This window comes from Rhinopithecus roxellana, chromosome 4 (assembly GCF_007565055.1).
Source record: "Rhinopithecus roxellana isolate Shanxi Qingling chromosome 4, ASM756505v1, whole genome shotgun sequence".
Lineage (NCBI taxonomy): Eukaryota > Metazoa > Chordata > Mammalia > Primates > Cercopithecidae > Rhinopithecus > Rhinopithecus roxellana.
The window spans coordinates 72,128,655-72,142,098 of NC_044552.1; the positions used below are offsets into that span (position 1 = coordinate 72,128,655).

Below are 13,444 nucleotides of genomic sequence, written 5' to 3' on the forward strand. Positions count from 1 at the left end.
AGAAAAGAGCTGTTCACAGCAAAATCTGCCTCCTCCCCACAAAAGCAAAAACAAATTAACAAAAGCTCAGCTGTCCTCAACTCAAGCTTCCCGCTGACCTCTTTGTCTCCACTCTCATCTCTTCTTACCTCTTTATGGTCCACTCTTTACACAACAAATCACCTCATTAAATAGCAGTTGCTTAAACTCAAAATCATCAATGATTCCATTCTTTCCTGCATTGTCCTACATCCAACTCATAATTAGCCTTGTTGATATTCCTAAAACATTTCAAGAATTTGTTCTCTCTACCTTCATTTATACCACCATCCTAGTTCAGAGCACAAAATTAGCTCCCCTGAACTATGGCTGTAGCTTTCTAACTATAGTAGTGTTTGTCTTCACTTTGCCACCTCACTTGATTTAACACAGAGCAGCTAGAGTGATTGTTTTTTGTTTTCATTTTTTAAAATGTCTCCATAGCCCAAGATGGAATGATGTTTTTAAAACATAAGCCCAATTATGACACTTATTAAAATTCTCCAGTGGTTTCCCATGACACTTAAAATAAAAATTTATTACCCTGGCCTTCAAATCCTTACGTGATTTGATCCTGAATTAATTATCCTCTAACCTCATTTCTACCATTCACTCTCTGTACTCCATCCATACTGACCTGTCTCCCTTTAGGTCATTTTCATTTATCTGAAATGCTCTTTCTCTCCCTTTTGGTATGGCTTGTTCATTCTTGTCATTCACATCTTAGCTTAAATGTTGCCTCTTCTGAGAAGTCACTAAGCTACTATAGCAAAGAGATCCCAAATACAATAACTCAAAGATTAAGGTTTATTTCTCTCTCACATAACAGTACAGAGGTAGGCAGGTAGTCTAGGGTGAGTGGGCAGCTCTGTTCTATGAGATCATTCAGGGAACCAGGTTCCTTCTAACCCATTTTGACCATAGAGTAAAATCTTTATTCTCATTATTGAAGCTGACTTAATCTGTCCACAGTCTAGCCTGGAAGAAGAGGAAAAAAAGAAAGGGACAAAAACTACTTTCCTTATAAAAACAAGATATGGAAACTTTTTTTGTTGTTTTTATTTTGAGACAGGGTCTCACTCTGTCACCCAGGCTGGGGTGTAGTGGCTCCATCTTGACTCATTGCAGCCTCAACTTCCCTGGGCTCAAGTGATCCTCCCACCTCAGCCTCCCACATAACTGGGACTACAGGCAAGCGCCACCATGCCTGGCTAATTTTCGTATTTTTAGTAGAGACCAGGTTTCACCATGTTCCCCAGGCTGGTCTTGAACTCCTGGACTGATGATCTGCCCACCTCAACCTCCCAGAGTGCTGGCATTACAAGCATGAGCCACCATATCTGGCCTTAGATTCAATTTAAAGTGTCCAAGTAGTGTGCTGGAACTGGCTTCCTACTGTTTGTGAGAGCTAATTGTTACACTCTCAGAAATTTGGGGAGTCAGTTGACATCACAGTGGTGGTTTGAAATTAGCCATGTTGTGCGTATTTACGTCAGTGAAATTGGCAAACTATAATCAGGGTTCTCCATACCCTCAGCTGGGTGATTGTTAAACACTTACCGGTTGTTAAACGTTTACCAGCATTCCTCTGGTTTCACAAATCTATCACATTGATGGTGTTGAAAACATGGTTTTCTTGGCTAGGCACAGTGGCTAATGCCTGTAATCCCATCCCTTTGAGAGGCTGAGGCGGGAGGATCGCTTTAAGCCCAGGAGTTCAAGACCAGCCTGGGTAACATAGTAAGACCCCCATCTCTATTTTAAAAAGAAGAAAGAAAAAGAAAACATGATTTTCTCTAATGTCAATGCAAGTTTTACTGCCCAAGGCTGTTGTGGGACTTCAGAGATTGTAAGTGAGAAAAGTGTTTTAGAAACTGTAGGCCGAGTGCAGTGGCTCATACTTGTAATCCCAGCACTTTGGGAAGCCAAGACTGGCGGATCACCTGAGGTCGGGAGTTCGAGACCAGCCTGACCAACATGGAGAAACCCCGTCTCTACTAAAAATACAAAATCAGCCGGGCGTGGTGGAGCATGCCTGTAATCCCAGCTACTCGGGAGGCTGAGGCAGGAGAATCACTTGAACCCAGCAGGCAGAGGTTGCAGTGAGCATCTCGGTGAGCATCGCTCCATTGCATTCCAGCCTGGGCAACAAGAGTGAAACTGTGTCTCAAAAAAAGAAGAAGAAGAAAAAAAAAAGAAACTGTAAAACACCGTGTAAAGATACAGTATTGTTACTGCAAAATACAGAAGAAATAGAAGCTAAAGTCATGGAGAAAGAAACAACACGGTAATGCCTCAGATTACATTGAATTACATTAATTTTGCTTTGTTTTGTTTTTTTGAGACAGAGTTTCCCTCTTGTTGCCCAGGCTGGAGTGCAATGGCACGATCTGGCTCACTGCAACCTCTACCTCCCAGGTTCAAGCGATTCTGGAGCTTCAGCTTCTGGAGTAGCTGGGACTGCAGGCACCTGCCAACATGCCTGGCTAATTTTTGTATCTTTAGTAGAGATGGGATTTCGCCATGTTGACCAGGCTGGTCTCTAACTCCTGACCTCAATTGATCCCCCATTTCAGCCTCCCAAAGTGCTGGGATTACAGGCGTGAGCCATTGCACCTGGCCTATATTTTCTTTTTATGTATTTACTTTTTCTGTTATAATCTCAACTATACTTATTCTGTCATTTAAATGATTAAAAAAGTAATTGGGCTAGCACAGTGGCTCATGCCTGTAGTCCCAACTAATTGGGAGGCTGAAGCAGGAGGATTGCTCAGAACCCAGGAATTTGAGGTTACAGTGAGTTATGTTTGAGCCACTGTACTCCAGCCTGGACAAGAGAGCAAGACTGTCTCTAAAAAAAAAAAAGAAAGAAAGAAAGAAAAAAAAGAAAAAAAGAAAAAGTAATTGTTTAGAAAGTGTTGTTGGAGGCTGCGCGCGGTGGTTCACGCCTGTAATACCAACACTTTGGGAGGCCGAGGTAGGTGGATCACCTGAGGTCAGGAGTTTGACCTGATCAACATGGTGAAACCCAGCCTCTACTAAAAATACAAAAAATTAGCTGGGTGTGGTGTTGGGCGCCTGTAATCCCAGCTACTCGGGAGCCTGAGGCAGGAGAATAGCTTGAACCGGGGAGGCAGAGGTTGCAGTGAGCCAAGACTGCACCATTGCACTCCAGCCTGGTTAACAAAAGCGAAACTCTGTCTCAAAGAAAAAATAAAAAAGAAAGTGTTGTTGGAGCTCAGAAACCGATACCACCATATATGGCTTGGTGAACTGAGGAAGCCTCAAGGTCTCTCTGACTTACACCTCTCCCTACCCCCACCCTCTGTAAAATAGGAGTTTCTTTATCTTCCTAAGATCTAGACCATCAAAAAAAATTAATTTTTTTCTCCTCCCTGGAAGACCAGGAGTGTAGCTTTCCTGAACATAGCTTTTCACAGAATCATGTACAATTTAATCTCTGTTCCCTGATCCATTCATTCTCCCTAGTAACAGAATTCTTTTCCCTACTTCCACAACCTGTTTTGCTAGCGCGTGGTCTATAAGCTTCTGAATCACAATGTGGGTGGGCAATGACTCTGTGATTTTCCTCTTGTGCTCGTTATGTACTTGTTAAATAAATTTGTATGCCTGTTCTTCCATTAAACTGCCTCATGACAGTGATTTTCAGTGAACCTTCAGAGGGTCAAGGGGAAAGCCCTCCTTTGATCCCTACAGTGTATAAAATATGCATAAAGTCAATGTTAAAAAACCTTTACATAGGCCGGGCGCGGTGGCTCAAGCCTGTAATCCCAGCACTTTGGGAGGCCGAGACGGGTGGATCGCGAGGTCAGGAGATCGAGACCATCCTGGCTAACACGGCGAAACCCCGTCTCTACTAAAAAAATACAAAAAACTAGCCGGGCGAGTTGGCGGGTGCCTGTAGTCCCAGCTACTTGGGAGGCTGAGGCAGGAGAATGGCGTAAACCCGGGAGGCGGAGCTTGCAGTGAGCTGAGATCCGGCCACTGCACTCCAGCCTGGGCGACAGAGCGAGACTCCGTCTCAAAAAAAAAAAAAAAAAAAAAAAAAAAAAAAAAAAAAAAAACCTTTACATTTCCATTTTATATTACATTTACATTATTTTATGGAAATTGTAAAATAATCAGGAAATTATTTTCAGATATTTCCAAAAGCTATATTTCCTCTAACCTTGATTATCTATTAAAACTTTAAGGCCGGGCGCGGTGGCTCAAGCCTGTAATCCCAGCACTTTGGGAGGCCGAGACGGGCGGATCACAAGGTCAGGTGATCGAGACCATCCTGGCTAATATGGTGAAACCCCGTCTCTACTAAAGAATACAAAAAACTAGCCGGGCGACTAGGCGGGCGCCTGTAGTCCCAGCTACTTGGGAGGCGGAGGCAGGAGAATGGCGTGAACCTGGGAGGCGGAGCTTGCAGTGAGCTGAGATCCGGGCACCGCACTCCAGCCTGGGCGACAGAGCGAGACTCCGTCTCAAAAAAAAAAAAAAAAACAACTTTAAAACAATCAATAAATGAACTAAAATTAATAACAAAACATAAAATTATGTAGATAAGGCTAAAGTTTTTTAATTTAATTTTTTGAAAATTTAATGAAGGCCAGGCACGGTGGGTCACGCCTGTAATCCCAGCACTTTGGGAGGCCAGGCGAGCAGATCACCCGAAGTCAGGAGTTCAAAACCAGCCTGGCCAACATGGTGAAACCTCATCTCTACTGAAAATTCAAAAATCAGCTGGGCGTGGTGGCAGGCACCTGTAATCCCAACTACTCAGGAGGCTGTGGCAGGAGAACTGTTTGAACCCAGGAGGTAGAGGTTGCAGTGAGCCGAGATTGCACCATTGCACTCCAGCCTGGGCAACAGAGTGAGACTTCACCTCAAACACACACACACACACACACACACACACACACACACGCACAGAAAGAAAGAAAATTTAATGAAAGTTTATTAAACATTAAACATTTTAATAAAATTAAACTATCTGCAATTCGGGCTGGGCACAGTGGCTCACACCTGTAATCCCAGCACTTTGGGAGGCTGAGGTGGATAGATAACCTGAGGTCAGGGGTTCAAGACCAGCCTGGCCGACATGGTGAAACCCCGTGTCTACTAAAAAAATCCAAAAATTAGCCAGGCATGGTGGCACATGCCTGTAATCCCAGCTACTCGGGAGGCTGAGGCAGGAGAATTGCTCGAACCTGGGAGGTGGAGGTTGCAGTGAGCCAAGATCATGCCACTATGCTCCAGACTGGGTGACAGAGCGAGACTCAAGAAAACAAACAAACAAAAAAAAAATCTGCAATTCTAACATTCCATGTCCCTTTTGCTACAAATGTAAAGAATCAGTATCACACTTTGTTACATCTATACAAACATTTAAAAATAATATAAAAGTGCTCAGTTTTGCAGAATGTTCCTCAGCTACCCATCTGAAATTTCATCCTAATTTGTGAGCATCTCTGGTGTCCTAAGAAAAGCAAGAAAATGCTTGACACTAGGAAAAGATACTCTGCTAAGCCAAAAGCTATTGCTTTCACACTGAGAGGAAGAATTTATTTGACAAGCTAATTATTTTGTCTTTTCTCTTATCGAACTGTTTCTGCTGTTCGGAATCCTCCCCACATTCTGAAGCAAGGTCTTTCTCCTACTTCGACAGCAGCAGAAACCATAAGGCTTTATGGCATTTGTATTCGGTTCCCTTTTGTTTTGTAGACATAGAGCAAGTGATGTGAAGTGTTTCCTTGGGGTCTAATAGGTGTTATTTCCAGGAGTGGATGTTTAAGTTTGCAAGTCATACAATGCCAGCCTGTATGCTGGATTCCAAGTAACAAAAATATCTGTGTGTCATTTAATAAACACATTTTGGCATTTATTTGTGACATGCAGGGTTAAGGGCAGGGGCCCCTCCTGCTGGGTCTAGGGGTGATGCTAGTTAGAGTTTACAAAATGAAGTCCCCAAAACTCCCCAAACTTCCCTAGTCTTTCTAGGCCACTGGTAGACAAAGTTAGAAAGTTAAGGGGTCCCATTAATCAGTATTGTTGGGGTCCGACCCCATGATTGGAGTCTCACAAATCACTATCTCAAAACATCTGTCAGATTGAAATTTAAAAGCCCATGTTTTCTGAGGACAAATATTTATACAAATTCAGTTACTGAGTTTATTGCTCATAGTAAGTTTTTTTATATAAAACATTTATAATTTATTGGTCTTTTGGGGGAATTAGATGCTTCACCACTGTATTACAGCTGAGCCATTAATTTTGTAGCTTCATCAACATTAACTGTTTCACTTTAATGATTCTCTGCAGGAGAATCAGTTCTTCCTGCAGAGATTTTTTTAAAAGGCCTTTTGAGAAGTGTACAGTTTCCTTTTGTATATTTACAAAAACTTTATTTACTCTGTTAATTTTTCATCATTTATAATGTTTATCTTCTTAAAATTAGTGGTAACTCAGGCTGGGTGTGGGGGCTCACGCCTGTAATTCCAGCACTTTGGGAGGCCAAGGTGGGCGGATCACCTGAGATCAGGAGTTCAAGACCAGCCTGGCCCGTCTCTAATAAAAATACAAAGTTAGCCGGGCGCGGTGGCTCAAGCCTGTAATCCCAGCACTTTGGGAGGCTGAGACGGGTGGATCACGAGGTCAGGAGTTCGAGACCATCCTGGCTAACATGGTGAAACCCCGTCTCTACTAAAAAATACAAAAACTAGCCAGGCGAGGTGGCGGGCGCCTGTAGTCCCAGCTACTTGGGAGGCTGAGGCGGCAGAATGGTGTAAACCCAGGAGGCGGAGCTTGCAGTGAGCTGAGATCCGGCCACTGCACTCCAGCCTGGGCGACAGAGTGAGACTTACTCCAGAGGCTGAGGCAGGAGAATCGCTTGAACCCAGGAGGCAGAGGTTGCAGTCAACCGAGATCACACCATTGCATTCTAGCCTGGGCAACAAGATCTGTGATCCCAGATACTCAGAAGGCTGAGACAAGAGAATTGCTTGAGCCCAGGAGGTGGAGGTTGCAATGAGCTGAGATTGCGCCACTTCGCTCCAGCCTGGGCGACAGAGCGAGACTCTGTCTAAAAAAAAAGAAGAAAAAAAAAAAGCAGAATCAGGTTTATGTTTCCCAGAGTTAGGAAGCTTCTACTTTGTAGAAGTGAAGTAGCCCTAAGTAAAAGTTGTGTGTATCTACAGTCAAGACTCATTCCAACTTAAAAAACCGAACTTGGTTTTCCTATCGTGAGGACCACAAGTCTACAAGTTAAGAGTTTACCATCAGTTTGTAATGCTTCAAGCTTAAATACTAATGTCAAGTATCAGATATTTGAGAAGAGCTTTCAACATTAAAGACAGAGAAAGAGAAACCAAAGTAAATAGGCCAAATGCAGTGGCTCACGCCTGTAATCCCAGCAGTTTGGGAGGCCAAGGCAGGCAGATCACTTGAGGCCAGCCTGGCCAACATGGTGAAACCCGCCGTCTCTACTAAAAATACAAAAATTAGCCAGGCGTGGTGATGCGAGCCAGTAATCCCAGCTACTCGGGAGGCTGAGTCATAAGAATTGCTTGAATTCGGGAGGTAGAGTTTGCAGTGAACTGAGATCTCAACACTGCACTCCAATCTGGGCAACAAAGCAAGACTCTGTCTCCGAAAAAAAAAAAAAAAAAAAAAAAGTAAATAGGCATAAAAGGAAACAAGAGGAAACAGAAACAATACAGGAAGTAGAAGGAAACTTCCAAGGATAAAAGACCATTATTATACCCCATACAAATAAGAGAAAGCACTCTATCCATAAAAAAAACAAACAAAAAACAAACAAACAAAAAAACAGAACAATCACACAAAACCGGAATAGTGTGAATAGGAGAATTCAAATAACTAAAAAAGAATGCTAGGAAATTAAAGCTAGGATTGCTGAGATTTTTTAAAAATTGGAGACTGGGCAACATAATGAGACTCTATCTCTATAAAATAATAAAAAAATTAGAGAAGCGTGGTGGCACCTGCCTGTAGTCCCAGCTACTCCTGCAAGAATCACTTGAAACTGGGAGGTGGAGGTTACAACGAGCTGCAATCACGCCACTGCACTCCAGCCTGGGCAACAAAGCAAGACTCCATCTCAAAACAACAACAACAAAAAAGATTTTAAATCTCTAATAGGTCACAATCAAAGGACAAAGAATCAAAATGCATTGAGCTTCGCAACAGCAACATTGGAAGCTTAAAGACAATGGAGCAACACCTTTAACATTTGGAGTAAAAATTATTATTTTATTTTTCATTTTGTTTTATTTTATTTATTATTTATTAATATATTTTTGCAATGGAGTCTCGCTCTGTTGCAAGAGCAAGAAGCTGGAGTGCAGTGGCGTGACCTTGGCTTACTGCAACCTCAGCCTCCCAGGTTCGAGTGATTCTCCTGCCTCAGCCTCCTATGTAGCTGGGATCACAGGCGTGTACCAGGGATCACAGGCGTGTACCACCACACCTGGCTAAGTTTTGTGTTTTTAGTAAAGACGAGGTTTCACCATGTTGACCAGGCTGGTCTCAAACTCCTTACCTCAGGTGATCCATCCACTTTGGCCTCCCAAAGTGCTGGGTTTACAGACAGGAGCCACTGCGCCCAGCCTATTTTATTTTATTTTATTTCATTTTATTTCATGATATTATTTTTTGAGACGGAGTCTCACTCTGTTGCCCAGGCTGGAGTGCAGTGGCACGATCTCGGCTCAGTGCAACCTCTGCCTCCTGGGTTCAAGCGATCCTCCCACCTCAGCTTCCTGAGCAGCTGGGACCACAGGCACACGCCACTACACCTGGCTAATTTTTGTGTTTTGTGTAGAGACTGGGTTTCACCATCTTGCCTGAACTCCTGACCTCAAGTGATCCACCCGCCTTGACCTCTCAAAGTGCTGAGATTACGGGCCTGAGCTACCGCGCCCGACCAGCCAATTAATAAAAGCAAGGGATCACCACAAATTTAAAAATCAGAAGTAAAATGTGATTGTCTGTGTGTGTGTATGTGTCTGTGTGTTTTGTTGTTGTTTTGTTTTTGCTTTTTTCTGAGATGGAGTCTCGCTCTGTCACCCAGGCTGGAGTGCAGTGGCACGATCTTGGCTCACTGCAACCTCCACCTCCCATGTTTGAGGGATTCTCCTACCTCAGCCTCCCAAGTAGCTGGGACTTACAGACACATGCCACCACGTCTGGCTCATTTTTGTATTGTTAGTACAGACGGGGTTTCACCATGTTGGGCAGGTTGATCGCAAACTCCTGATCTCAGGTGATCCTTCCACCTTGGCCTCCCAAACTGCTAGGATGACAGGCGTGAGCCACCTTGCCTGGTGTGTGTGTGTTTTTTTAATAACATAGAATGGTATTATAATTAGGGCAATAGAATGAAAATATTAAATTATTTAACTTCTCTTTCTGGCTTATTCTGCAGTCTTCTTATTTGAGAAAGATAAAAACTGGAATAATTGGAACAATAAACTATGCGTATAAATATATTATCTCTCAGGATATATATATATATACATACATACACACTTTTTTTTTCTTCTTACAGAGGTTTTACTGTGTTTGGTCCACAGTCATATTTCACATTATCTCATAGGGCAGGGCTCCTGGGTGGGGGTCCCTGTGTAGTACTTGGTGGGGTGTATGGCCAGGGGAGATGGAGCAGTATAGCTGGTCAGGCCCAGAAGGGGAGAAGGAGGGCTGGAGGCTCCTTAAAACCTACTGAGGGGCCGGGCATGGTGGCTCACGCCTATAATTCCAGCACTTGGGGAGGCTGAGGTGGGCGGATCACCTGAGGCTGGGAGTTTGAGACCAGCCTGGCCAACATGGTGAAACCCCTTCTCTAATAAAAATACAAAAATTAGCCAGGCGTGGTGGAGCACCTACAGTCCCAGCTACTTGGGAGGCTGAAGCAGGAGAATCCCTTGAGCCAGGGAGGTGGAGGTGCAGTGAGCCAAGATCTCGCCACTGCACTCCAGCCTGGGCAACAACAACAACAACATCAACAACAAAACTGACTGAGGCCATAGTGGAGGGGGGTGGTTAGCATGGAGAGGGGCTCAGGCTTAGCCCCAACAACGCAGAATTCCACTTCATTGTACCGGCCTCACTTTCCCGCCGGCCCTGGGGCAGGTCTGAGGGTCTGAGGTCTGTTGGTCTGAGGGTTCTAGGGAAATGCAGCCACTTGGCAGCCTGAGATATTTAGCATGGTGGCCAGGCCCCCTTTCCCAGGGGACTCATTTCCCAGCACCCTCTCCACTGTCCCTGCCCCATTCCTCGGGGGAAAAAAAAGTATTTTTCTTTTGTTAATACTTCTGAAACCTTTGCGGGTACAGAAACCACAAACTGATAGGCTGACAAAATGGGGAAGAGACAAGGCAACCGGAAACCTTCGGGGACTGGTTCCCTCCAAGCCTAAGTCTCTTCTCCCCAGCACAGCTTGGCCCACAGCCTGGACTTGCCAGCAGACACCCTCACCCTACACGTATCGGGATATGGCTTTGACCCCTTCCCCCATAGCCCGGTGGCTCAGCCCTACGAAGGACCAAGGCAAGGGGGAAAAAGACCTGCTCCCTGATCCCACACCTCCACTCACAGACGCTGGGTTGATTGGCAACACTGAACAGGTTAAGAAAAAAGAAAGACGAAAACACAGAAAAACCCAAAAACTCAGACGGGGAGACGTTGTGGGCAGAGAGCGTGCTGGGAGCCTCAGTAGCCAGCCTCCTCCTGGTAGTAAGGCGGATATTCAGGGACCTCCATTGGACCCGGGCAGTCGCTGGCGCCCAAGGGAGCCCCATTGGCCACTGTGCCTTAAGGGCAGAACTTGGGGTCCTCTATCTGCTGGCCCAGGCCAAAGACCTGGCCGCTCTGCTTGGTGCCCTGCGTGCCCATCTGCAGGGACATGGAGGAGTTGTCACACTTGTTGGTTCCCAGCTTGGTGTCAACCAGGTGCCGGGGGCTGTCATGCCCACCTGGCTGGCACACTTGTTTGTACCCATCTGGAGGCTGATGGTTGAGTGGTCCATGGGGGGCAGGAGGTGGTTCTTGGGGTTGTAGAGATGCCTCCTGGTGCCGTCGGCAGTCATACCCGACTGGCTGGTGCATTTGTTGGTGCCCATCTGCAGCCCGATGGCGCACTGGCCAGCCTTTATGGTGGCATCGTCAAAATTCTGCTTCTGCTTCTCCCAGTACTTAAGGCCGATGTCCACCCCGCTCTGCAGCCTCTTAGTCTTGGCCTTCCCCACCAGGGCGAGAAGAGACACCTGCACCTGCCTCATGTTCCCACTCTCAAACAGGTCGCTGGCTTCGAACAAGTCCACGGTGTTCATGCCTTCCCTGACGATGGGCTTGATGAAGTTGGAGAGGTTTTCTAGCTGGTGCCAGTTCTGCATGGAGCGGTTGATCTTGGGGACTGAGTCCTGCTGTAGCTTGTTAATGAGTGTGCATAAGACAGTCCCGTCCTTCAGGCCCTCCCGGAAGTCGGGGCCGAGGAAGAGGCCGGTGAGTCCCTGGATCCGGCTGCGGAGCTCTGCCTCCTTCTGGAGGTCATATTTGCACAGGAGCCGGTTCTTGACCTGGGCGGACAGCCAGTACGAGGAGTCCTTGTTGACCTGCGTGGAGCTCATGGCTGGCGGGCGCGGCGGTGGGGTGGGATGGGAGGGGACTAGACCGCCTGGCGGGCGCGGTCTGGGACGCGCTCCTCTCTGGTTATTTTTATGTGGTCTGGGCATGGTGGCTCACAGTTGTAATCCCAGCACATTGGGAGGCCAAGATGGGAGCATCACTTGAGTCCAGGAGTTTGAGACCAGCCTGGACAACATAGCAAAACCGTATCTCTACCAAAAAGGAAAAAAAAAGTTATTGGGGGCGTGGTGGCAAGCGCCTGTAGTCCCAGCTACTCGAGAGGCTGAGGGGAAGGACAGCTTGAGTTCAGGAGTTCTAGGCGATAGTAAGCTATCATCAGTCTGCTGCATTCCAGCCTGGGTGACAGAGCCAGACCCTGTTTCTAGCTCAATCAATCAATCAATCAATCTGTAGTGATATATATATATATTTCTTTCTTTCTTTCTTTCTTTCTTTCTTTCTTTCTTTCTTTCTTTCTTTCTTTCTTCTTTCTTTCTTTCTTTCTTCTCTCTCTCTCTCTCTCTCTCCTCTCTCTCCTTCCTTCCTTCCTTCCTTCCTTCCTTCCTTCCTTCCTTCCTTCCTTCCTTCCTTCCTTCCTTCTTTCTTTCTTTCTTTCTTTCTTTCTTTCTTTCTTTCTTTCTTTCTTTTTTGAGACAGAGTTTCGCTCGTTGCCCACGCTGGAGTGCTATGGCACGATTTCGGCTTGCCACAACCTCCACGTCCCCAGGTTCAAGCGATTCTCCTGCCTCAACCTCCCGAGTAGCTGGGATTATAGGCATGCACCACCACGCCCAGCTAATTTTCTATTTTTAGTAGAGACAGGATTTCTCCATGTTGGTCAGGCTGGTCTACAACTCCCGACCTTAGGTGATCTGCCTGCCTTGGTCTCCCAAAGTGTTGTGATTATAGGCGTGAGCCACTGTGCCTGGCTATAGTGATATTTTTATGTGGAGTTGAAGAACAAAAGCTATTCTGTTATCTGGACACAGGTTTTAGTTGGTTATTTATTTATTTATTTTTTTTGAGACAGATTCTCTCTTTGTTGCCCAGGCTGAAGTACAGTGGCATGATCTTGGCTCACTGCAACCTCTGCCTCCTGGGTTCAAGCAATTCTCCTTCCTCAGCCTCCCAAGTAGCTGGGATTACAGGTGCCCACCACTAAACCCAGCTAATTTTTGTATTTTTAGTAGAGATGGGGTTTCACCATATTGGCCAGGCTGGTCTTGAACTCCTGACCTCAAGTGATCCCCCTGCCTTGGCCTCCCAAAGTGCTAGGATTACAGGTGTGAGCCACTGTGCCTGGCCAGACCACTCCAATTTTTAATAACCAAGCTATATGTGCCACACACCAAAATCCTGCCTTTTTTGGAATAAGAATAAGCTGATATGATTTGACCCTTCTTCCCTGCAGAGCCTGAACCTCCAACTCGAGAGACAGAGATGAAAAAGTCCAACTCAGAAAGTCCATTTCAGCCTATTTGGTGTCTAGGAATTTGAGATACTAATTGTCTTATCCCTACCCACTTCCCCATCTCAGAAAATCTGCCTTGTAACAGAGTCCCTGGCAGGGGCAGCTATGCTACTTACCATTAGACCTTGTCTCCCTAGCCGTAGCTGATTGGATCAGAGAAGAACACCTAATCCATTCAGATACTTTTTCCCCACTTAACATGGGATGCCTCACAAATTTGGGTGTCATCCTTATGTAGTGACCATACTCATCTTCTCTGTATTGGTCCAATTTTAGTATATGTGCTGCTTATGTGGGCAC

The 13,444-nt window shown here is 45.6% G+C and overlaps 1 non-coding gene and 1 pseudogene across 1 annotated transcript; both read right to left on the bottom strand.

The window, feature by feature from the left end:
- Positions 1-10,758: 10,758 nt before the first annotated feature.
- Positions 10,759-11,675, bottom strand: LOC104664507 (annotated as a pseudogene).
- Positions 11,676-13,337: 1,662 nt separating this feature from the next.
- On the bottom strand, positions 13,338-13,444 carry LOC115897103. Its single transcript, XR_004057048.1, has one exon. It is a non-coding gene; the product is annotated as a U6 spliceosomal RNA (small nuclear RNA).